The sequence below is a fragment of the Ambystoma mexicanum genome, chromosome 6q (genome assembly GCF_040938575.1).
Source record: "Ambystoma mexicanum isolate Mex_15411 chromosome 6q, UKY_AmexF1_1, whole genome shotgun sequence".
Taxonomy (NCBI): domain Eukaryota; kingdom Metazoa; phylum Chordata; class Amphibia; order Caudata; family Ambystomatidae; genus Ambystoma; species Ambystoma mexicanum.
The window spans coordinates 1,066,362,030-1,066,389,701 of NC_090937.1; positions in this window are offsets into that span (position 1 = coordinate 1,066,362,030).

Below are 27,672 nucleotides of genomic sequence, written 5' to 3' on the forward strand. Positions count from 1 at the left end.
CCAGAAACAACTGCAAGCTGACTGGAATCACACATTGTCAAGTATCACTTGGTAAGAAAACCTTCACAACAATAGGTATAATCTACCACGGAGGAGCCACAACCAATTCAGATCACTACACTGCATATATACAAAAGAAATGTGGATGGTTTGAATGTAATGATAGTACCATTACTCTAAAGCAGAGATTACCAGCCAATCTTTCAAACGCTTATTTTATGTTCTTAAAACCAAAATGTATTAACTAAACTGTACTTAAACTTTAACTAAACTTGTAGTAAAACAATATAAACTGTTAGAATATAATGGTATCTAACTGCCCAAAGATTCTACAACAACTAATCAGATAAATGAATACCACTAAATTAGATAAAAAAAATAGACAGTTAGAATACGCCAATTGGTATCTAACTGCCCCAAAATTTTACAATATCCAAACAGATAAATCAATACTACTAAAATATATAAAAAAATAGACAGTTAGAATACGCCAACTGGTATCTAACTGTTACAAAATTTTACAATATCCAAACAAATAAATGATATGTAACTGCTCCAAAAATTTGCAACAAGCCAATATATTGAGCATTAGCCAGAAACAACAAGTGAACACTGATACACTTTTTTTTAATCCAACGTGGATTTATTTTTTCTCCCACAGACCCAATGATTTTAGCAACAAACACAGACACTGAGCAAATTGAACAGTACACTGGTTTGTAATGTACTAAATATGAGGGTAAAAAAACCAAATGTTGATTATTCAATGTTATAAGTCATTACAAAATACCAATACTAACATGATATATTCTTTTATCACAGAAATGAACAAGAAATACATGTACTCTATTTACTAAACCAAACAGTAAGTATATTATAATAAGTACAACCATCGCAGCATATCACACCCATAGTGGCTTATAACTTTGTTCCTTATAAATTTGTTTTTGGATCCCAAAGTTATCAGCCACCATGAGTGTGATATGCTGTGATGGTTGTGGCCAGGGCATAGTGTCTTGGGTGCATGGCCATATGGCCATGCTCCCAAGACTCTATGCCCTGGCCACAACCACTGCAGCATATCACACCCATAAAGTCAACCATTTTAACTATGCCTTATGGGAACTTTTAATGTCCGCGGACATAATGAGTGTTCTTAGAACACTTTCAGCTTGCTTGCGAACAACACGGACAGCGTCCTCAAGACACACCCTTTTCATTTATTTACAAACATTTCAGGACACTGCGAGTGTTCTTAGAACACTTTCAAGTTGGCAGCGAACAATACGCACAGCGTCTTCAGGACACCCCCATTTTGTTTATTTACGAACATTTCAGGACACCGCAAGTGTTCTTAGAACACTTTCAGCTTGCTTGCAAACAACACAGACAGCGTCCTCAGGACACACCCTTTTCATTTATTTACGAACATTTCAGGACACCGCGAGTGTTCTTAGAACACTCTCAACTTGCCAGCAAACAATACGGACAGCGTCCTCAGGACACCCCCCATTTTGTTTATTTACAAACATTTCCGGACACTGCAAGTGTTCTTAGAACACTTTCAAGTTGCCAGCGAACTATACGCACAGCGTCCTCAGGACACACCCATTTTGTTTATTTCCAAACATTTCAGGACACCGCGAGTGTTCTTAGAACACTTTCAACTTGCCAGCGAACAATACGCACAGCGTCCTCAGGACACCCTCATTTTATTTATTTACGAACATTTTAGGACACCGCAAGTGTTCTTAGAACACTTTCAGCTTGCTTGCAAACAACACAGACAGCGTCCTCAGGACACACCCTTTTCATTTATTTACGAACATTTCAGGACACCGTGAGTGTTCTTAGAACACTCTCAACTTGCCAGCAAACAATACGGACAGCGTCCTCAGGATACCCCCCATTTTGTTTATTTACAAACATTTCCGGACACTGCGAGTGTTCTTAGAACACTTTCAAGTTGCCAGCGAACTATATGCACAGCGTCCTCAGGACACCCCCATTTTGTTTATTTACGAACATTTCAGGACACCGCGAGTGTTCTTAGAACACTTTCAACTTGCAAGCGAACAATATGGACAGCGTCCTCAGGACACCCCCATTTTGTTTATTTACGAACATTTCAGGACATCGTGTTCTCAGGACACCCCCATTTTATTTATTTAACAACATTTCAGAACACCACAAATGTTCTCAGAACAATTTCCACTTACCAGTGAAAAATAAAATACAGACAGCACCCTCAGGACACCCCCAACTTCTTTACTTAAGGACATTTCAGGACACCGCGAGTGTTCTTGGAACAGTTTTAGCTTGCTTGCGAACAACACAGACACATATTGCGTCCTCAGAACACCCCCATTTAGTTTATTTAGAACATTTCAGAACAGCCGTGTTGTCCACAGACAAATCGAACACAACAAGAGGGTCTACCACATAAAAAACAACATTTAACCCATCTCATACTTTCCCACCCTCCCCAGACACTCTTACACACCAACACACTCTACTAAATACAATTGTTCAACCAAGTTTCACCGCGCTGTCCGCGGACGTCCGTGAATCCAAGATGGCGGGTGCTACCGAAAATCTGACGTGCTTCACGCTCTATGCCGTCCAATCAGCGGACATGACGTAAGCCGATTGGCCAATCAGGACACTGTCCGTGGAGCGAACAGGGAAGTGTGTCCGCAGACCGAACACAGATATCACTAATTATTTTTTACCTACTTTTTGGTCATTTTAAAAAAAAACTACTGGACGGATTTTCACCAAATTTGCAATAGCACGCTTTCGGGACTGAGCCGCTACTCTTGGCCCAAATTTGGTGAAAATCCGTCCCGCGGTTTGGGCTGTAGGCACAACCACATTTTTTTCCCCATTCAGTTGATGGGAAAAATATAAGTTTTGGGACCCCCATATAACTTTGCCCCCCTGGACGAATCCTCACCAAAGTTTGCAGAAAATATTCACAGTGGGCCATATACTTTTTTTTGCAAAGTTTGGTGAGGATTCGTCCAGGGGGGGCAAAGTTATAAGCCACCCAAAAAGTGCTCTTCCTATGGAAACAGCAACTTAACCATAACTACCGTGGCCATGTAATAATTTGTCAGGATCAACCACTCCATTCTCATGAACAGACTCTTTAACCTAGGCATCAGGGACACTGTCCTTAAATGGATCTTCTATTCCCTCCCTGACTGCTCCGAAATACATTTCCTCCACTTGTTCTCCTCTGCCCCCCACCCAGTCTCACTGAAGTTCCTCAGGGAACCTCCCTCTTTCCTCTCTTCAACCTCTACCTCTCATCACTCACCCCTGCTTTTCACTCTCATTACCTCACCTGTTACAACTACACTGATAAGACTCAGATCATCTTCAAGATCCCAAACTCCCCATCTTCACTCCACCCAGACCTCACATCTTGCCTCTCAGACACAGACCGCTGTATGACAAACAACCACCTCCTTCTCAATTTAAGAAAAAACTAAATCCTGATATACAGCAAAATAGCTCTTTCCCCAACCTACCCCTGGGCTGCCTTCCTTAGGACCACCCCTCACCGCATCATCATGAGTGAAAAACCTAGGATGCACCTTAAGCTTGGACATTTTTATTTAATGTATATTTTGTACATTTGTATGGCGCTTAAACAGTAGAACGTTTTTCCAGGCGCCACAAGACAAAAGAAGGGTGGGGGAACAAAGAAAAAACAACAATAACCATCATATTAGTTCTTGTGATATTCATATTGTGCAAGTGCAGTATCAACAAGTGCTAGGGGGTCAGGGAAGGGATGGGCTAGCAGGAGTGGTAAAGTGCTGGATGGAGGGGGCCCAGCGGACTGGGAAGTGTTAAGGTGTGCCTTGTGGGCTAGTTCCAGCAGAGGGGACCAGCCTTTGAAAGGTATCAGGGAAGGGAGCTCAAGGGCAAGTGCTGATAGGAAGGAGTAAATGGGATGACTGTACGAAGGATGGCCTGACCCTGTTGACACTCATTAGGGACAATAGGCATGCAGTCATAGTGGCAGGAGGAGACTAGCAGGGGAAGGAGAGAAAGAAGGAGGAGGAGAAAAGTAAGGTCTTTGAGAGCTTCCGGACCTTAAGGAGATTTGGCTCAAGATGGAGAGGGGCAGAGAGGCCATTCCAGTGGGAGGCTCCTGCCAATGAGAGAGTTATACCCCCACCCTCTGCTTGGAGAAACATCTTACTTGCAGGGATTTGGATATAGAGAAGAGAGGGACACTAGCAGGGAGGTATTCAAGGAGAGAGAGTTGAACATTGTGCACGTGCTGCATCATCCACAGCACGCCTTGTGGATGATGCAGAGCATGTTGAATTTGATCCTTGCAACCACCGGGAGCCAGTGCAGAGATTTTTGGTCTGGAGAGATGCGGTCCCTGGGCTTGAGGCCAAGGATAAGTCTTGTGGTCCTATTCTGGATTAGTTGAAGAGGCCAAGTGAGACGAAGGCAGATTAAGGAAGAGGATGTTGCAATGGTCAAGCCTAGAGAGAACAAGAACTCTGGAGATGTTGAGTTTCTGGGGGAAGGTGAGGAAAGGGTGAATGCCTCTGAGGAGGTGAAGCTGATAATGGGACTTCTTGGGAAAATCTATGGTATAAGGAGAGAAGGAGAGAGAGGAGTCGAAGATGTTAGCCATGTTTTATGCCTCAGACGAGGGTGAATGGAGGGGGCCCAAGGAGGCCGGCCAAAGTGTAAGAAGGGAGGATCTCATTTTTACTGGCATTAAGGCAGAGATCATTAGCAGAACACCATGCCTGGATGGCAGTCTGACAGTCAGGGAGAGGAAAAAGAGGAGGGGATCTTATAGGAGAGCTGTGTGTCATCAGCATAGCACTGGAAAAGAGGAGAGAAGGTGGAGATCAAGTGGGCAAGGTATATGTTGAAAAGCCACGGCAAAAGGATAGAGCCATGAGGGACTATGCAGGTTGAGAGGGAGATAGAGGAGAGAAAGGGCCGAGTTGAACTTGTGAGGGTTGATTTGAGGGAAATGAGGTTAACTAGTCCAGTGCCCGGTCCATGATGCCAAGGTTATCGTGGGGCCTGTTTATGGGGATAGAATGGTTGACTCTGTCAAAGGCACAGGACAGATCAAGGAGAATAAGGACAGAAGGAGAGTTTGAATCGAGATTAGAGAAGCCAGACTGGTGGTCGTGAAGGCAATCAACAGATTCAATGGGGGTCATTATGAGTTTGGAGGGAGCCATGGCGCTCTTAGCGCCATGGCTGCCTCCAAACCCGATTCCAGGCTCACTGAATGGGGACTTACCGGGACATTCCGACCTATGCGGACCCCGTAAATCCCCATTCAGTAAACCATTCCCCATTCCCATTTGAGCCCGCATAGAGCTCAATGGGAATGGGGAAGGAGCTAATAACGGGCCCGCAAATTGTGGGCCCGTTATTAGCTCCAAGGTCCCTTAACGGGTCCCGCAAAGAACGGCTGGTCAGACCAGCCGTTCCTGCTCGGACCCACTAAGGGACCTCGGAATAGGGCGGTAAGGTTTTACCGGCACCGGCATCCTTACCGGTGCCGGTAAACCCTTACCGCCCAACTCGTAATGGCCCCCAATGTGATGAATTAGTTGGGAGATGACCACCTTCACCAGAAATTTACCCAAGAAGGGGGTAGTGGAGATAGGATGATAGCTCACTCGGCATAAGGGGTACTCAGATGACCTTTTAAGTAGGGGGTGCACAAGGGAGTGCTTGAGGGGTGAAGGTAAGGAACTAGGGCAAAAGATTGGTTATAGAACACAGCCAAGGAGGGAGCCAGAGAGGCAATATTGTCCTTAAGTGTTCTAGAAGATCAGGGGAGCATCTGCTTGTAGGAGACTTCATAGAGCAGACTTTCTTGGTGATCTCATCCGGTGTTGTGGGTAAAACAGAGGAGAGCAGGGGGAAGAAAGAGGAGGTGGAGGAGACATGCATGCAGGTGAGGGGGGGCATAGAGGAGAGAGAGGACAGCATGTCCTGAGTTTTGGTTGTGAAATGGGTGGCCAAAGCCATGCAGTGTGTCTGAGAATCTGAGAAGGGTGAGGAGAATTGGAGACTGCAGTAAGATTGCAAGTTCCTTGCAGATTTTGAAAAGTTCAGCCATGTTGTTAGAGGATCCAGAGATGTGGGATTGGAAATGAGCCTGTTTCTTGGAGCGGATAGAGAGCCTAAATGGCCTTTGGAGCAGGCAGCAGGTGACTTTGCCAGAAGTATGCTAAAAACCAGCAACTTCCGTTCCACAACTTTGCATTTGCATTTCAATGAGTGAGGGAGAGTGTGGGAGAGATGCAAGGTTTGCAAATAAGAAAATAAAAAGGAAGAGTAAGATTGAGTGGGTATGATGGAAGCAGGGACCCATTCAGGGTAGATAAGGAGCATTCCGCCACCAAAATGGCTAGATCTGGGCTTGGAGAGGACCATGTAGCCCTCAGGAAGGAGAGTGTCAAAAGCAGTGACCAAGCTGGCATTGAACCACGTCTCAGTGAGAGCGAGAAGGTCAAGGTCAAATGCTTCAAGGTGGTGACAGGTGTCGGAGGAGTGTTTGAGGGCAGAGTGAGTATTGAGGGTAGCTCGGTGGAGTAGGGTGCCCTCTTTAAAGGAGTTCTGAGGTGTGCTACGGTGGCAGGGTACACCCGTAGGTGGGGGAGAGTTGCCAGAGGTGGGGCAGAGAGGGGAGAGGCAGAGGAAGGGAGGTGGTTAATAAGAGATGGAAGACACCTGTCAAGAAGGAGGAGGTTGGGATTTGAGCCCTGGGCCATGAATATGCCATTCTGATAAACATTAATGATGCACCCGGAGGATAGGAAGTTTGCCAAGAGAACATCCCACCTGATTCCACCATTAATGGGCAAGGAGGAAAAGGAGGAGAGGTTACAGACCATGTGGGGAATCAATAGGTTAGGAACGGGAACGGTAAAGAAGATGTCAGTAATAGTCTGCCTGGAAGAGGCATTGATGTAGGTGTCAGCAATATGCCATCCTGGATTGGAGACCAGAAGTGCTTTCTTACATGTTTTCCTTCCATGCTTTGAGAGAGGGGTAGGAAAGGGGATAGAATAGCAATAGGATACATAGACAGCACCATAGTTGAGGGGAGCTGTAAAAACAAGGAAATATCGAGGCTGAATAGCACAAAAGTAAATACACCAAACACGGCTATAAAGATTCACAGATCTTTTTTCTACTGTACAGTTTACAAAGAAACATAGAAACAGATAGCTATCTGACTCTCAACACCCCGCAATGAGTACCAGCCCGTCAGAGTGAGGAGAGAGAGTGCTGGTCATCTTAACATTCATACTTTTATCCATTTCTAACAATATTTTCCAGCCTCTCTATATGTTAATAATCTACGGTCTAGAGTTTGTGCCGAGTTCACATACAGTTTATACAGAGCGAGTTGAGAAGGGCAGATGGGTGGACTGCACACACACAAGGAACTCACCAGGTGACCTAGCTCTCCTGGACATAACCCTCTCTCACCACATCAATGCAGTCTCCAGATCATGCACCTTCCACCTCTGCCTACTCAATCTGATTTTCCATATCGCTCTTAACCCAACAGAGTCTTTGAAATTATGGCAATCATCCTTTTGCACCTAGACTACTCTAATTCCCTCCATATAGATGCACCTACATGTCGGCACAGACAGCTCAGATGGATCCAAAACTCTGCAGCAAGGCTTCTCCTCACTCTCTCCCCTAGAGAATACATCTGCCCCGGACTCAGGGTACTTAGCTGGCTGCCCTTCAATACCGATAAGAAAGACCCTGCTTTCCTCCAAAACAAACTCACACACTACCACCCCACCCGAATCCTCAGACCAAGCTCAGCTCACCTCTTGGTAGTCCCCCCTTTCAAGTTCTCCAGACTAGGAGGAGTCTGTTTCTCTGTCCTTGCACCCACCTTCTGGAGCTCCCATACCTTCCTGCTCCAACTCATTGAGGATCATCTGGCATGTGGGAAGGTCCTCAAAACCTGGCTGTTCCCTCCCGTATCCTAAAACCCCCGGCCTGTCACAATGAGATGGATTGTTCAGGTGAGAAAATGTGTCGCAATTGGGTGATTTCTGGGGGTAGGAAATGTGCTAAACATAGATGGGTTTGGGCCGTGGTAAATGTGCTGCATTTGAATGTAATTTTGAGGGTTGGAAAATACTAATTTTAGGACGTATTTATTGGAAGCCTGTGAGGATGAATGGGAGGGGATTAATGGATAGACTTGTGTTGGGGATGTAATCGCTCAAGAGGGACTTATCTGCATGTGCTTTGGAAGTGTAATAGAGTGTTAGATTTTTGGAAGGACGTCTTGGATCGGATTGAATTGGTGGCGGGTATATCATTTCCTCGAACTTTTGTGTCGGTCATCTTCCTCTCAAATGATAGTAGGAGTGGGGAAATATGGGATTCATCTGACTGGATTGATAGGGCTTTATGAATGGCGGTAAAACATATAATGAAGGTATGGAAATCTAGAAAAAATACACATTATGAGAACTGGTTATCAGACATGTGTACACTTTCATGGTATGAGAAGACGCAGGCTTCTAGGCTTCTAGGCGTTTTCGGGAGACTGCTTATGAGGAAATGTGGGGATCGTTTAATTATTTGTTTGGATAAGGTGTAGGATTTATTCTTTGGGTGTAACATTGATGAGGAGTTAGGTGGGGTTGTTTGTCTTATCCTGTTTGGTGTTGTGTTTTGTTGTGTTTTGTTTAGTGTAGAATATGGGGTGGGAATTTTATGGCGATGATGAATTGATTGTTGTATGTATTTTAGAGAAGTGATATGTATGGAATTGCTTATACCTTGTTCTCATTGGTATGTTTTTCAATTGTGACTTTTGGAAAAAAATATTAAATAAAGTTGAGGAAAATATGTTACACCTAGATGGATTTTAGGTGTAAGAAATATGTTGCACTTTTCTTTATTTCGGGGGTAGGAAATGTGCTGCACTTAGATGGAAGTATTTGGTTTCGACGAGGAGGAGGATGAATAAATAATTACATTGTTGCATTTGATTCATATGGAGTTTGGCTATGTGTCATATTATTCTGCATATAAGGGCTGGCTTTGTTGCTGCACCTAGACACTTAAGCTGGGAACTTTATCACACTAGAAGGACCTGTGGATCAGCTATGTATTACTCCAAGATCCACAAAGAGGGTGGGGTAGTTATTGCACTTAGATCGTATGTGAGAGTACTGCTCCTTGCACCTAGTTAGAATCCAGGGGGTAAACAATGTTAACTGTATAGATAACCCATTTATTCCTCTCTCACACTGCACCTTCGGAACCTAGCCGAAGGCACAGACTCACTGCCACACACATCTGCTTTCCCATACAACTCAAACACTTGTGCATAACACCCCTACCATAAGAATGCAGCTATCTGTCATGACAAAAAAACAAACCATAGCTACACACATAACTGTTTATCCTCTCACACAGACCCTCCCGCTTAGCTCTTAGTATGCCTCCTTCCACCCATCCACATGCCACTCAGACATGGGTGACTAGTAGGGTCTTGGCCACCCTCTCATAACTTAAATGGGTAAAAAGCACACATGCATAACAGCACCTCCCATTTTCCCATTCTTTGGACTTTGGTCCCTCAGAGGCCGTTCAACCAACAGCACATTGGGACCATAATTATGGTGAAAGGAGCTATACAAATGACGAACATGAATGAATGCATGCTGGGGAATTCCAGCCTGGAAGTGATCTATTAGTTGAAGCAGCCGAGGGAGCACTCAGTGTTTCACTGGGCTAGCTCAGGATGTCTCATTCAGAATGGGCAGAGGCACAGTCGGTTAGTGCCCCATTTCCCATTCTGGATGAGTCACCCCTCCTGTTCCTCTTGCTGCGGGCATGGGATAAAATGCACAATCAAAACAGTGTTGTAAAAAAGAATGCTTGACCTTGAGGAAAAAAACAAAAACAAGTCTGCAAACATAAATAACACGTCTGTAAACAAACACATGTGTGCCTCGGATGTAGGCTGGAGGAGGGAAGAGAAGCTTTGTTGTAAAGTGCAAGGGAAACAGGGAGTAGTGGAAAGCAACATTTTCTTTGACTCTAGAAACACAACCATCAATGTAACGTCAGTCTTGAAAGGGATAACTGGCTGGTGGAGACCATTTATGTAGACTGATACTGCAGTCATCACAGGGCTTTGGGGACAGAAGCAAAGCACCCAGGCAAGCTTACTGCTTATGATCATGGCTCAGCAGGCACACACATGCACACACATTTGCTTACACCACATGTAGCCCGCCTCATTACACACTCTATGCAGATAATGCGCCTCTCTAGGAGCCAGTACTGACTTCCTAAAACCATCCTCAAGTGATGGCATTGCTAGTATGGACCTGCAAATGGACGTTGTTGAAAGATGAATGGAGAAAACCGAGGTACTGTTGGTTTCTCTATAAATGATAGACAATACTGTTGGACTTCACTTGTGATACTCTTTGGGCTGGACATCTGGTGTCCCTAAGATGCTAAGATCTGATTTATATTGTTAGGTAAATAGTTGGAAGTTCTAAAGTCAAGGGAGACTTAAGGGCTTGAGATTACTGTAGTTAAGGGCTGATTAAGGGAACTGTGCATGTGGTTTGTATGTTTCTGCATAGCCCAGGATGGTTGTTTACCGATGTTACCAGTACCACAACATGTTTTGGATCTTGGATTTTCCATTAACCCACTACACACACCCAGAGCTATGATCTTAGTTTAAATTTGCGCAAGTTGAGTAAATTGCCATATTAATGTTTCAGGAATGGACACATGGGGCCTCATTACGAGTATGGCGGTAAGGCAACAATGGCGTCTGTATCGCTACCGGCACCATTGTTACCGTACCACCATACTAGGAGTTCTGCTCGCTGGTGCCCTTGCAGCCACCCGGTTTTACCGGGTGGCTGTACCAGCACCCACGAACAGAACTTGCTCAAATGGGAATGGGGATTCATTTTTTCCAGCGCCCAGAAAAGGGAATTACCAGGTCTGCCAAGGTCGTAATGACCCGGTAATTGACTTTTTCTGGATGCCGGATAAAAATCAATACTGGCGGCAGCTGTGCCTGTACTACAGGCACGGCTACCGCCATACTCATAATGAGGCCCATGGTGTTCTTGCGGTATGGATTCATACAGCCATGTTTCTCAGATAGGAACTACAATCCTTTGCTCAACTCAACTCTCATGTGGGTGTAGCCCATCAAGTCCTTTTATGCTCTTTACATTTTAGAACGTAAAGTTCTGCAACTGAAGAGGTTCAACTACAATGGGTAGAAAAAAAAGAATAAAAACAGGGATGTGTGGGCTGTATCCACAGTAAATGGGAACGCATATGTCATTACACAAGGCTAGGAATGAGGGGGATGTGAGAGGCAGGAGATGAGCAGTGACTGTGCATCCTGTTCCCAATGCTTTCAGGAGGAATGTGGCACAGCATCCATGATCATTACCTGTCTATGCTGCATTCATCCAATCTGTATTCATTTTGGCAGTGTTGGCCAAGGAATGTCAGTAACATTGCATTATTTGAACGCATTAGGAAATAACTTTGTTTTAGAAACTTAAGAAGGTAAGTGCCAACTGATGATGCACCAGTCCCAGTAGCTCATTTGTATTTTTGGGTAAGAGGTGGGAAAAATAATGCTGTAGAGGAGCTTGGAATGCTTGCCTGAGGATATATAACTCTTGCTCGTTTTGTTTTTCCTTCCTGTCATGCATTCTGTTATGTCCCCTTTCTATGCCCACCTGACGGATCACTCTTGCATAGAATTCACTGTTATGAGTGACTAACCCTGCCCTCCCAAGGCCAAAGTAATAGACACGTTTGAAGCTAGAAACCCCCGAAAGCTCACGGTAAAGAACTTCACCCCTACCCTCAACAAAACACTAGAAACAAATACAGTCATTAGCAATGATCCAAATATCATTGCCAATTACTACCATAAATGCCTCACACGTACTGTTAGGCAGAATCACATGCAGTACCCTTTGGGAACACTACATGCAATTAGGACTGCAAGTGTAAGCACAATTTCACCTTTGGTACAAGCCTGTACTACAGAGTAAAGTGGTAGCGATGGCTAAGCAGCCAGACTTATCTCAAGAGTTTAAGTGAGCAGTAGAACAAGTTACACAAAGGACCAACTAATACAGTGATTCAAGTAAACACTTACTCAAGGTTTCTTGGTAAACGAATATACATTTATTTACTCAGTCAGTTAGAAAACATTACACTAGCATAAACAGCTCAATATCACACACTAATAAACCACAAAAAATCCAACTGTTAAATGAATGAACAAGTTTAGCTCCTGTGAAGTGGGAGCAAAATGGCACTTCAAATACTTATTAAAGGGATAAAAAGACAAGGTTATAAGAATAGGGTTTCAGTTAAATACAACCAGCAATTCTTCTCATAGGCCTATGCCAAAGTCAATGGTTCATAGACTTTGTATAGGATAGCACAGTTCTGGTAGATAACGGTTAAGTCTTTGCCACAGAGTTTAGAAGAATTTGGCTAGACGAAAATGATGACGAATATTTAGGGAAGGACAAGACTTCGAAGATGAGGTAAGTTTCAGGCACTTTCTCGATGGCCGAAAATAGTTCCGGACCGCGTTTGCACAATACGTTGTTAATAAAGAAAGCTGTAGCTGAGGCAGTTGTTGCTGGCAGTTCGAGCAGATCTCGCTGTTCCTGAGCTTCAGTCGTGGGGACAACAAGGAGGACATTGGGATGTTCCTGCACTGCCCAGGGATCAGGCCAAAAGCTGTAGCAAGATGTCGGTTTTAAGGTGTGAGTGCCTTAAAGTCCACAAGCTGGTTTCTTTCCCTCTGGCTATCTGGTTTTCATCAGCACTCTGATGAAAATTCGACCCGATGGGGACGGTGTCCGGGTGGCTTACGAGTTGGTTGTTCCCACCAAACTCAAGGCAAGAAGTTAACCTTGAAGGGCTTCTCTGTCGATTGGAGTTTCTGGCAATTCGGACCTGCAGCAGGGCTTCACCGGTCATCCAGGAATTCCAGCAGTCCTCTTCCTTCAGCTTGTCTTCAGTTCTTTCGTTCCAGTGGTCGACTCTGCTTTCCAAGTCCCAGAGACCTGCTTTTAAACCGTTTTCCCCCATTCATTCCAGCTTGGCTGTCACTCACACAGCAAGTTGGCTGTCCTTGCCAGCCAATCATGCCAGGGTGCTTTCAGGTCTCCTAGGAGACTAAGCACAGGGAGTTTTGGGCACCTCCCTCCCATCCTGTCTACCCCAGACACTCAGGCGCCAGAGGAGGGCTTCAGCACTGAAACGCGTCAAAGCCCAATGGACAAAGGGACCAAACCTGGTTTCGCGCACAGAGACATACACAAGAAGGACTTTTCCTAAAAGAAACGGCGAAAAAAGATGACCGGTGTCTGTTTTTAAAGATAGGTCTGGGGCGCCGTATTGAAAAACATGGCTAACCCGATATTTAGCTAGCGTTGTTAGAGGTCAGTAATCACAGTAATTGATCCAAACCACTTCCACCAGCCATTAAAAGTAGGAAAAGGTAACATTTTCCTGTTACATGAGTGTTTTGACTCAGGAGAAGCTAAGCATCCCCTCCAGCACTCTATAGGAAGATAGTATGTGCTGGGTCAGTAAACTTAAAAAGACAAGTAAAGCCAATTTAACTTTACATACTCTGGGAGACGGTAGTCAGTCCCAGAGAAGGTTTTTAAACCTTGGGAAGTCTGAAAGACATCCCTGTGCCACTACACTGAAGGTGCTGTGTGACACACAGAAAAAGATGATGCCCATGGAGTTGTTTTAAAACTCCATAACCAAAGAACACAAATGTAACACACACACAAAATACATGGAAGAGTTGGAAAAAAAGGCTCACATTCTTCCCAAGTAAAAGAAATTTAATCCTAGAAATCCAGCAAAGTTGCAGGGGGTCTCAAAAGGTAAGGGAAATTAGAACTTCTTGAGAATGTGCCCTAACACTTACCATTGACAATGTATCCCCCATCACAACCAAAATGTGACGTGCCAACAAAAAAACACATTTCTGGTTCGACAAAGAACAATCTTCCTTAAAAAGGGTCAAACACTCTCTTGAACACAATTATAATAAACATCCTTCCTTTGACACCGCCAAAGCCTTCAAGGATGCCAACAAAACCTATAAAACAGCCATCATCTCCCATAAAGCTAACTCCTACAACATGCATATCAGTAATGCAGCTTCAGACTCTAAAGAACTCTAAAGAACTCTTCTCTATCCTAAACCTCTGCTGCCAACTCCAGCAAAGAATGGTGCATCACTATAAAAGATGCTCTTGACTCCAAAATTGCCCTGCTCCAAAATAAAATATATACCAAAAAGCTATTATTAGCAGACAAGAATGTCCCATCCACTAACCCCCCTAACAACAACGCAAACTCTCGATACCACTTTGCCCCATTCACTGAAGAATTAGTGCTTAACACCATTGCTAATCTAAAAGCCACCAACTGTAAAGGGGACAGTGTCCCAGCTAAATTAGTCAAAGCATGCTCATCCATCCTTACCCCTACTATCACCAACGTTGTCAATTCCTCTTTCAACACCAACACAGTCCCAGCAGCATCAAAGAAGCTTGGGTCATCCGACTTCTAAAAAAAACCTACACTGGACCCCGCAATACCGAACAATTATCGCCCAATAACTATGGTCCCTTTTTTAATGAAACTTATATACAAAATAGCCTACACTCAAATCCAAGCACATCTTGAACAGAACCAGCTCCTCAGAACACGACAATCAGGCTTTAGACCAAATCACGGCACGGAAACCGCCTTCCTGGATCTCAAATCCAGATGGACACTATCAGGGATTCAGGGAAACTATGCATACTACTGCTGCTAGACCTCTCTGCGCCCTTTGACCTCGTAGACCATGACAAAATGTGCACCTCACTAGCCAAGGACTTCAATTTCTCCAAGGATGCCACATTGTGGGTTAAATCCTTCCTAGGCGAATGCACTCCTAGAGTCGCCATAGGCAAAGAAGCTGCCAACCCCATTCCAGTCCCCATCGGTGTACCCCAAGGTTCATGCCTCTCGCCTACACTATATAATGCTTACGCAAAGCTCCACTTCTTGGCATTAGACAATATGGGTGTCATCTACACTAAATTTGCTGATGACACCCAAATCCTCATTCCCATCTCTGGTAACTATGACCAGGACACGGACACGGTGACCATTAATAAAATATATGCCATCAACCAAAACTGGATGGCATTGAACATCCTCTGCCTCAACGATGAAATGAAATGAAATGATATTTTAGTTATATTGCGCTCGTACACAAGTGTTTCAGACAGAGACAGAAGTTCTCATCTTGGGATCCCCATCCAAAATAGTGACCCTCCACCCAGACTACTCCTCTATCAATATTGACGGCACCCTGATCCAGTACTTAAGCAAGTGAAATCATTAGGTGTATACCTAGATGCCAATCTCACCATTACTAAACACATCAGCACGCTCTCTTCATCCATGGCCTATACCCCCAAACTTATTGCACTGAGCGAACAATATCTGACCCCCACCAACTGCCTCACCCTGGCCAGGGCCTTGGTGTTATCCAAGTTGGACTACTGCAATGCACTATTACTAGGGACCTCTAACACCAACCTCTCCAAACTGCAGCTTCTGCAAAATAAAGTCCTAAGGGTAGCACTAGAGATAAAAAGGTTTGATCATATTTCCATTACATGAAAGGAAGCCCGCTGGCTACCAATCAAGCTAGAATTATCTTCAAAACACTTTGCATCACCCACAAATGTCTCTCCAAAAAAGCCCAATTTACCTCAACAACACCCTTCAGAAAAAAGAACTCTCCAGAACAATGAGATCCAAAGACAATCTACTACTAGTGCCCCCTCGCTACAAATCTACCAGAGTGAGGGGCAGCAGTTTCTTGGTTCTAGCTCCTAAACACTGGAACACCCTCCCACTCAATAGAAAAAAGAGTCCTCTCTCCCAGGCTCCAAGAAACAACTAATAACTTGGTTATTCAACCGATATTAGCACATTGATATGCCAACCAAAGCCCACAGGTGTAATATGAAAGTACCTCATTATTTGTACTATATTGATTTACTGTCTGTAAACTGTACAAATTGTATGACTTATGCCAAAGCTGTCTGTAACTACGCCGTTATTTCCCAGGGTCTGGGCATGTAACAAATTATATAAATAAATAAATAAACAAATAAATACATAAATAAAAATAAGGACAAGTACTCCACTCGTCCCCTTTCCATTACGGATGTGGGTTCAGCCCACCAAATAAATATATGCAGAGTCGGGGTTACCACCAGTTCAGTTTGCTATTAGATAATATAGAAGCCAAACCTCCGTGCTGGCTCAAGTGTTTATTTAATTGTGCAGTTTCAATTGTATGTTGTATTGCATCGCCTTCATCGCCTTCTGCGGATTTAACACATTCATCCAATCAGCAGAGAATGCTGCAGCCCTGCCCCATCAGTTATATGACCCAACTGAGTGATTCATTAATGCCAAGCAAGAAATGCCATGCCACATTAAGATTGTATATGCAGACTAACACTAGTGGTGCCAGTGTGCTTATACCTCCTTAATCTGGCGTGGTATCAAGAGTAAAGCAAACATGATACGTGTTATTACTCGGATAGACTGGACTACATTCATTGCAGGCCAGTCTAGCCAGGTAATACCTTGTATCATGTTTCATGTTTGATTTATCCTTGTTTAATAATAACTTGATAACGGGTAAAGCTAGCATAAGTGTTAATACCTGGCTAGACTGATCTACATTTAGTGTAGGGTGGTCTAGCAAGATAATAAAGCTTATCAATCAATTAACTTCATTTCGGCAAACACCCATATAAACAATTGCATACTAAAAGAGCAAAAGACAGCAGTAGTGTACAAAGATAGCATTAAAAATACATGTTCAAACTGCAATAAAAATCCCCTGAGAGGAGTAGTTATTGTACCTTTTGGGACCAAAAGTGTACTTAATTGCTAGGAAGTTTGAAGAATAGTGATGATGAACACAATTGTCTATTTGGTTCAGTGCCCAAAGTTTCAAATAAGCAAGTACATCATATTTGATGTGTTCACATATTTGAAAAGATGATCCCAGAAGGATGAATGGCCAAGGTAATGAACGTTTTCCTGGCATACTTGAACCACACTCAGGCTCTGCCACCTAAGGTTACGAGAATATAACCGATCCCCATACAGAAGGAATGTAGATCATGGTTGTCCCAGAGCCTTATACAGCACAGTAAGAGTTTTCTCATAACATTGTGCTTAATACCTAGAATGCCCATTTCCAGAGAGGAAGGGACACTAAAGGGAAGGTCCATAAGAACTTTAAAAATATTAGTCTTGCAAACCAGAGGAATTGTAATGAGCTCCTATTTATGCACTGTAAGTAGCAGCTGGTGTGGCTTGTATCTTATATATTTCTAATGCATGGGCTAATGTTTCGCATCTGAAATGTGCAGTGATACTAGCAACTGCAATTTCGTTCTTTTCAACTTGGGAGGACCATTTTAATCTAGTTTTCAAGACTGGCCACGTAATAACACTTTACTTAAGATGTTTGCGTTACCTTTGATGCATGGCACTGTGCATCAAGTGTAAAGCAAAAAAGAATACCGGGGTCCCAGCAACCCATCTCCCTGGATTCCAAATGTAGGGGACACACACACACACACGCGCGCACGCACGCACGCACGCACGCACACACACACACACACACACACACACACGCATGCATAAAAACAAACACCAACATGCATGCATAGATACATGCATACAATCCATACATGCATAAATGTTTACACATTAAATAAAAAAACTTACCTGCATGCATCCTCCAAACAAGCCTGTGCTACCACTTTGAGGACTGGATGGCCTCTCCTCTTGCAGCATAAACATGCTGATTGATAGCAGAGTACTCCTCTTCTGTCATTCAGCGTATTCATGATGTGGGTTCCTGCAACATGAACACACTGACTGACAGGCGAGTACTGATAACAGCGTCGTGGTCAGTCTTCTGATGCCCCATCGCCTTGCATGATTATTGCTGCAGAGCCATAAGGACTTACGAACAAACAAATGTGCTTAGAGTGGGTCGCGTCCCTGCTTGGAGACAGGCAGCACAGTTGCCCATTCAAAGAAAGCACATGGTGGTCTGTGCTGCATGCCACTCAGAAGAGGGATGTCCTGCCACTCATGCAAGGGGGTGGTGCTTCCCCACCCATCATATCGGGCTGCCGCTGCAAAATGCCATCACTGTTCAGGCACACTCAGGCCATGCATGTGGTTTCAATCTCGTCCTCAGCCCCCAAGAACATTGTCCCACTGGTCCCCAACTAATGAATGAAATCAGGCTATGACTGACCAGTAGTGCATTGCCTAAAGTGCAGTACCAACTGCTTATCTGGCCCAGTTTTTTTTGTAAAAATGGACACATTGTGTGGCCAGTTTGATGTGTATCTTCACTGTGCAGATAGTAGTTTTGACCAGTTTTAATTAACAAATATTCTTTAAAATTGACAATTTGCAACACATTTTAACAAACAAGTCGCCCTTGGGTATTTCTTGAACAGTTTGTCTCAACTTTAATGGATTGGTAGCTCGACCCCGGTTGAAAACCGCTGCTACCTTGAAGTATGGAAAGGACCACCTCCGGAACTGATTCACAATCTGCGTTTTCCTTGGTGCCTTCCTTTTGTTTCACGGCATTGCTTCCTGTAATTAAAATATTGCAATTCTATTAACAAACAAGAAACCTATTGTAAAATCAATTATGTTGACTCTTCACCTTTTTATTGTTTTGACTAATATGTTTTATATTAAAAGCGCAATCATGAATTTCAAAATGATCTGTTAGAGGGAAGTTAATGACCAGTTCTGTCATTAGCACACAATCTCGACTGTCATTAGCTCGAAGGTAAAATTACTCCATGGAGGACTTTTTGTTAATTACACTTTGCGTTATGTTTGCTTCATTTTAAAGTACTGAACACATTATCACAGCGTGCTATGAAGAGAAACGTTGGCCATGCATTATTGTTTCCGAGTCTTTGTTAACTGAGCTGATAAACAGCTGCTTTGTGAGCCTCGCCTGTGTACGATAGAAGATCATTCTGAAGTGCACTGCAGACCAGTGGGCATCAGAGAGCTCCAGAGGAGCCTTATCTTTTAAATTGAAATGCATCCCTCTGACAAGCATAACTAATTACCCACTATTACATCATCTCGAATCCATTTCAAGCTCAAAATGTATGAGTTACTTAGACATCATTTTCTAACGGAGCGCTGCTCTCTATTTTTAGCAGGACAAATCTAATGGTTTGAAATCCAATTATTAAAGTGTGTGTTTTTTAGAGTTCTCCGGGAAAGAAAAATCACCTGCTATATACGTTCTTCCACTAGGAATAAGCACTAGTGTCCCAAGTTAGGGGGTGGCACAGTGGCAGTCTGACAGCCCAAATGTATGGGTTGGGGCGCCAACCCCTTACCTGAGTGGCAATCCGCACATTGCATTACTTGCAGGGGGACTGTGCTACCTGCCTCTGAGCTTCTCCCTGTTTTTTTTTTCTTTTTTCAGTGAGTCATGTGGGCTACGCGATACACACAGAACGCAATGATAAGAGGCCAGGAGTGAATAGGGAGGTTAGTCCCGCATCCCCTCATTGCGATTCAAGGAGTTGCTCACTAACAAGAGAGGACTCCTTTCCTCTTCTGTCAGCCAGCACACGCTGCATGAGGCTGGCATTTTGGCGCAGGAGGTAAGTGAAATGTAAATGTTTATGTGTAAGTTGTGTAATGTGTTTGTGTGCATGTGCGTGCATGCAAGTGGTGTCATCTGAGTGAATGTGTGAATATGTGTTTTTATATGCATGCAAGCCTTGTGCTGTATGAATGCCTGGGTGAACAAGAGAGTGTATGGTGCGTGAATGTGCCTGCCCTGAACTGAGTGTATGAAGGGGCATTAAACGTCTTATTTTGGGGGGTTTAGGGTTGCTTCTGACAGCATGCAATTTGTCTGGCATCAATGGTAAAGCAAATATGATGATTGATATTACATAGCTAGACTGGCATACTTGGGTGCAGCCAGTCAAGCAATACTTTCTTACTGGGCATTTTATTTTTTACTGGGCATCAATTGTACAGCAAACATCCTGAGTGCTATTACATATCTAGACTGGCATACTAGAGTGCAGCCAGTCTAGCTATACCTTCTTTCTGTGGCTGGTATGAATTTACTATGTATCAAAGGTAAAGGCAATATGATTAGTGTTCCTACATAGCTAGACTGGCTTTCATTGGTGTAACCAGTTTGGATATGCACTTACTGTGGCAAGGCTACCTGGCATCAAGGATAAAGAAAACACATGTTATCACATTGTTGTACTGGCCTCCATTGTTGTCGCCAGTCTGTCCATTTATTCTTTATAATTGTAATGGTTTATTTGTAAAACTCTTATACACAAGTCAAGTGCTTGAAAGCACTACATTCTTACTGTGGCACTGCTTTTTGTTACTGGGCATCAAGGGTAAAGGAAACACCATAAGTGTTATTACATAGATAGACTGCCCAACATTGGTGCAGTCAGACTGGCCATGCTTTCTTACTGTGGAAATATAAATTTTGCTTGTTAATCCAACAAGCGAAAGTGGTAATAATGGAATGTATTGGTGTAGTCTGCATGAATATGTATGGTACAGCCAGCATTAAAATGTTTTTAAAACTGCCATATATTGTTGGAAAAGGCATCTTGAAAATGTGTTGGGAAAAGCTCCTGTGGTGACTTGCATATTTTTCATGTGCAGCCATACATAACCAACTGGCCTTTTAACCAATTTTTCACAAAAAGTGTGCTAGAAAATGCCAATTTTAACCCAATTGTATAAAATGTTCTTCAGGGGAGAACCATCCTTCGTTGGTTTGGGCTCTCCCTCGCTACGCCTGATCACTCTTGCATGTGAAAGTGAACGTCCCCCAATAAGGCAGTTAACCCCCTTCAATGAGAGGCAATAATGGACACACCCCAGCAGGGAATGAGACCAAGACCAAGTGCGGGTGAGATATAAAAGGTTTTATCTAAATCGATATAGGGCATGCAAAGGACTCTGCAAACTCTGAGAGCGCTCTGTCTGACAATAGCTAAGACAGTCATATTTATTACAAAAACACGTCATACGCAAGATAAGCTATAGGGGGCACATAGTCATAGGGATTGAATGGCGATGAATAGCTACTATGCGGTGCTCCATGATTGGCAGAGATCCACGTGGTAGCATCACAGATTGCTTGGGTCAGCTGGGCTCATCGGGGTGGAGAGTCAGAGCGCAAGCTGTCCATGTGGATACATTTCCACAATATTAACAATTTGCCCGTGTGGCCATTCGTACACATTCATCACAAACTGCTATGTCAGGTTACCATATAAATCCTACAACACGTCAATCTAATACAGGGGGGGGACACAGAAAAACCGTATATAATACGAGGCTTCCTTAATACATCACCATAAAAGGTGCTTTAGCAAAGGGCCCAGTCTCATTGGTCCAGGTATCTTATCAGGGGGCACGGGTTAGGCTACCTTTATTATTCTATTCTGTTAGATGTAGTGAGTGATAGTTTTACGGTATGTTAGCACAGGGGCGAATAACTGTCTCCATGGCCCGTTTGGCTTGGGGTGAACTGAAATACTGTTGGGTCAGTGGGGTCACCTAGCTGGCACCTCAAAGGCGGCAAGATTCGGGACCGGGTGGCTCATAATTCTTCTTGGCCTAGTCATGCCGGTACACAGTGAATTTATGATGTCATCTGGTGTCAGAGGCATGGGGGGAGGTAAATACTTGGTGCGGGCCCAGCAGGAATGCAAGGAGGTGTAGCTGTAACGTTCCAGCAACAGAAAACTAGGGACCTTCAAGCCCGGCCGGCCCTTGGGGGGAGGAGGGGAGTTGGATGTGAAGCTCTCCAGAAGGAGGGGGCGATGTCCTTGTAACTTTTTGCGGGTCCCTGTGTACTGAATAGCATGAACACTATTATTGAGACAGGCTGTTTAGATTTGTGGCATTATGTAAATTGCATATTTCTTCAACTCGTGTGTGCTCATGTTTACAGGATCAATGGAGAGAAAGTTATCATTTACACCGTACAACGTTTTTTCATTCTGTAGCTTGGAGCCCATGAGGAAAATGAGCATAAAACGTGAGGTAGAACCAGGTTGGTGGGTGCATCGATCTCAGTGACAAATTACAACATTATGCTTCTGATCAGTTAACGAGTTCAACTAACATTCCAGTCAACAGCAGGTGTGGCTCAATACTTTAAATGGTTCACATGTGTCACTTACAATCATATCATACACGGGCATTTTATACATTGCTTTATAACCATTTTACAATAGCAGCAACCATGGGACAGTAAATGGCAGATTCGAGTGTACATACGGTTGACACCTTTACACGGAGATGTCTTGGGGTGGGCAGTATGGGTTTTAAACATTTTCACAAATTCTTTAGCAGCATAGATAAGACTGGGAGGCACAGGGATTTCACATTCAGGTTTAACATTTCAACCGGGGGGACAGGGTTGGGGGGTCGTGAACACCATATATCGTGCACGTGGGGCACTGTGGGGGGTCAAGGTATCTTTCATAGGGACAACTTCGTTCTTTCCCAGACCCCAACTAAAAGTCAGGTCACCGCCAGGGCAATGATGTACTGCGGAAGGTCAATGATACAGTGTTTGTTCTGTTATTGTTCGCATCTAGTTGCTCGTGAGAACGGGCCTTCAGCGGAGCTGCCATGGAGAGGAGGCTGTGGGGAAGTGCAGGCTCACTGTGCGCGATAAAGTGGGGGTGAGCTGCAGCTTCTACAGGCGGCCTGTTCCACAGGGGCTTGGGTTTAATTTACTCAAAATGGAGTCTAAGTGTATTACAAAATGAAGTCTATGTTATGCTACACGGTGAGCCGTGCAGCCTCATGTGTCGATCCGCAGCTATCCTGCATCCCAGGCCAAGGCTCATAGGCGGCTGCCGACGAGTCATAAGCCTCACATAAGGAAGGGATGTGGGGGAGAGGGTTCCTAAAGACCTGTCCTCCCATACACATGTTCAAGGCAAACATTTACGCCACTTTAGTTACAACATTCAACAGCCTCCACTGGGGTATCCTACATAAATCTGTGATTCTTTTCTGAATGTGAACAAGGACCCAAGGGATTTAAAAAGATGCACAATACAAGTTGAGGATATACATTGGTCAAGGTGGAATTGTGGTGAATGGTGTAGTTGGTTGTTATAGGTCAACCAATAGACCAGCTCAGATGCATGAAAGGAATGGCTGATGATTGAAGGGTTTCTGTCCTGATGTGACCTGTCGAAACTCAGGTAATATTTGTGGTGACAGTCCCTGCAGGTGGATGATTGGCTCATCCTGAACTATTTCATGTAGGAATCCCCATGATAAGCTTACAATCACAAATGGTTTAATAATAGATTGCTCATATAATATTAAAATTAGTAGCTAATGTTTATGTACGGAAATGGTGAAATGGTCATTGGTCATAATATTTTAAAATTACTATATTGAGAGAAACTGGTGGTGCCAATGTCAATAGACATTTTTCCTACATGCTTCTGCTAACTTATCATACACTGAATGCAAGATGTAGACTCCTCATCAATGAAAGAATGAAGGGGGTTCTTGACAGTTTAAAACATCTGAGAAGACCTCAAACGTCTTCTCTTGCACCATGGACACTGGTATGATTGAGGAGGACAAACTCTCTAAGCTTAATTACTGACAAGAACCCTGAACAACCTCCTGATAGACAGATAAGTGTTTATATTGCAAACCGATCTGGCATACAAGAGTAGTATCTTTGTTTAGTAATGGCTGTATTTTTTCTAAGACTGACATGTGAGAGACATGTAGTATTACTGGGATTTCAAAATGAGTTTTATAGATTTTCTTTTCACCGTCCCTTGCACTTAATTTATCAAGATCTGGCATGCTGAATGTATATTTGCTTGCTGTGTGGGATGCTTTACTTATATTACTCACTCTGTTGTCATACATGGCATTATGAGATTCCATTCATAGGTGTTATTTTATTATTCAGCTGTATTTTGCATTGATGCTTAATAATGTTTTAAGTTTTGTTTATTTTTTAATGAAGAGACATTTCCCCATAATGCCACTTTCTAAGAAACCACTGGTAAGCAAACTTCTAATGAGTTTATACCCCAGGCTCTATGGTCTAGTTGACTGATCTGGGTCAATGCAAATGAGCATAATCTGCAGTCTGTGGAGATTGAATTAATGATACAAGTTGGTATTCTTTGAAAAGACATTCCTGGAGATGCTAGGAGCATATTTCTTTTACATCTTTTATTTATTTATTGTGCATTTAGTTCCATATTAATCAAAACTGTAAGCACATGAGCATATTAGATGCACCTCTTGGTACTGCCAAGAGAAAATAAAACATTTGCACACGAGCATCTTAAAGATATATATTTGTTTATTTATTGCATATTTATATGGCACCTATACACAATGTGTTTCCATGCACCACAAGAAATATTGGGAAAGAAGGGAAATAAAAACAATAATGGTCCTACTAGGTCTTGTGACATTCCAATGAAGATTGCCCAAGCGCATAGTGCATGAAGTCTTGTTTCTATCAAAGACACCAAGGCAAGCATTATGCTTATTCTTCTTTAATCTGCTTAACAACAGCCTTTAGCTTTTTAAATCTTCATATTTTAGTATTATATATATATATATATATATATATATATATATATATATATATATATATATATATATATATATATATATATATATATATATATATATGTATATATTTAAAACAAAGAAACAACAAATAAACCTGAACATAAACAGAAGTGGATCAACTACGTTTCCCATGATCCCCTGACAGGCTAGTAGTCCAAGCCTCAATCCTGTCCTGCAATGAGGGCTCCTCCTCTAGTATAAGTGTCTATCTGCCTATGTGCCTTCCTCTTCTTTTTCCTGTCTTCGAACTGCTTCATTTTAACAACAGTCTAATAATAGGCTCATAATTGAACTCGCTGTCTTCTCTATCCTGTGCCATTCTTAAATCCTCCCTGCTGATCTGCTAGATGGTTATTCTCGAGAATTCTTCTGGTCCACTCCTATATGGAAAGAGATGAAGTGTGTCAGGGAGGGGAATTCGCTGCAATCCACATAAAAGTTACAATTTTGCCCAAAATAGTTGCTGATATGAAAACTTAAAACAGCTAAAAATCTTGCACAGATCCCTCCTGTTATGAGAACATTGATTGTTACGTACACCAGAATTCCCATTGGGAGGGATAATGCTCGCCTCCGTGTCTTCAACAGAATCAAGACTTCCTGCGCTATGCGCTTGTGCAATCCTCATTCTATGACAAGAACAGAGGCAAGCATTATCCTTTTTCAAAGGTTTGTACCACTGCTGCTGCAATATTCGGTACTGGCTCAAAATAGAAGGTTCTGAAAACTGAATCACTGGACCAGTCTACCGCTTTCATGATCTCCTGCAGGGAACTCCTGCTGCAAAAGCTCTGGAATCCATCGCTCCTCTGGCTGAGTGAGCCCCGAACACAGAAATATCTATGCCTGCCATGTCCATTTCTTATTTCACCCATCTTGCGATAGTAGCCGGGGCAACCACCTTATGTGGTTTTCTGCGTGTTATCAGATGCAGAGTTACATTTCTAGGTCTTATGTCCGCTGTCGCCGCCTCATATGCCTTTATGCATTGCGCTACAAAGAGTTTGCTATTGTCGGGTATGGTAAGGATAAGTAATGATTCTGGAATTGGTTTTAGTATGCTGCGCCAAGTTAAACGCCACTGCCTCTGGATAGAAAATCTTCCTATCGATCTCCAGCGCTTTGACATCTGAAACCCTTCAACAAGAAACTATGCATAGCAATGTAGCCAGTTTTCCCGACAACTTTCTTTTTGATAAGATATAATTTCTTGGCCACTGTTCAAATAGATGGAGTATCTTATTAACATCCCAGAGGGATGAGTATTTCGGCATTGGGGGCTTGCTCACTTTTACCCCCTTAAGGAGTCTCGTAACCGCCAGGTGCTCTCCTACTGGGACATAGTCTACTAGATCGTGTCCAGCCAAGATGGCCGACCTGTACAATCCTACTGTCCTGAAGGCTTTGCCTGCAGAGGTCAGTGATGCTAGAAAATGTACCACTTGAACTATAGGGGCTGAAATGGGAGAAACACTCCTCCCCCTGCACCATGAATCCCAGGCCTTCCAAGTGGAATTATAGCTCTGAATTCTGGACGGGGCCCATGATACTTTGATAAGCTCTGTAGCTTCCTCTGAAAGTCCCGGCAAGCACCATCTGTGTCTGAAATTCTGCAAACTAAGAGGGTCAGCATCTCATCCTGAATCAGAGGGTGAATAGTTCCTGCTGGATCTAGGAGTAGATCCGGCCTGTGAGAAATCCTCTGGCGGAAATCCGTGGAAAGTTCCATCAGAACTGGAAACCAGGCTTGCGATCTCCATTCTTGTGTCACTATGACAATTTCTGCTTTGTCTCTGTGCACCTTCGCTAGTGCCCTCGCCAGAATCGTGAAGGGGGGAAAGGCGTAATGCGTGTGGCCTCCCCAGTGGTGCAGGAGGCATCCGTGCCTAATGCTCGTGGGTCCATCCTCCAGCTGAGGTATCTGGGCAGCTGCGCATTTAGCCTTGAGGCGAAGAGATCTGTATGTAGTGGTCCCCATCTCTGCTGAAACTTGTCGAAGGCTGACCTGTGTATACTCCAGTCGCTGGAGTCTACTAAGTATCAGGAGTTCCAGTCTGCTACTGTATTCTTCACTCCCGGAAGATATTCAGCCCTGACTGCTATCTCTCTCTCTAGACAGTAGCGCCAGAAATCTTTGGCTAGCTCCGCTATCATCTTGGATCTCATGCCTCCCAGCTTGTTGATATACCTGACCACTGATACGTTGTCCATCTGCAAGAGAATGCAACATTTCACTCTCTCTTGGAGCTCTAGGCAGTTGATGTGTAGCGCTAGTTTTTCCTGAGACCATTTTCCCCCTGTCTCCGTGTGTCCGCACCTGGCTCCCCATCTTGATCTGCTGGCATCTGACTCTATGGTGAGCTCTGGAAGGTCTCCGAATATGGCGCAGCCGTTCCAAGTTTCCATATGGTGGAGCCACCATCTGAGCTCTGTTCTGCTGTCCTCATCCAGCGGCACTACCCGATGGTATCTCCAACCCTTCTGTAAGTTCCTGATCTTGAGCCTCTGAAGGGCTCCATAATGGAAAGGAACAGGAAAGATCGCCTAGATAGAGGCTGCGAGGAGTCCAACTATCCTGGCTAGATTCCAATGCGATATAACCGGCTTCCTCATTGCCGTCCTCAGGTCCTTCTTTATTGCTCTTATCTTGGTCGGCGGGAGCTCTAATGTGGCTTTCTTGGTGTCTATTGTGAAGCCCAGAAATTACATCTTTTGGATGGGGTCAGTACTGATTTCTGGGTGCTGATGAAAAATCCTTGCCCCGATATGAGTGATGTTGCCATTGAACCT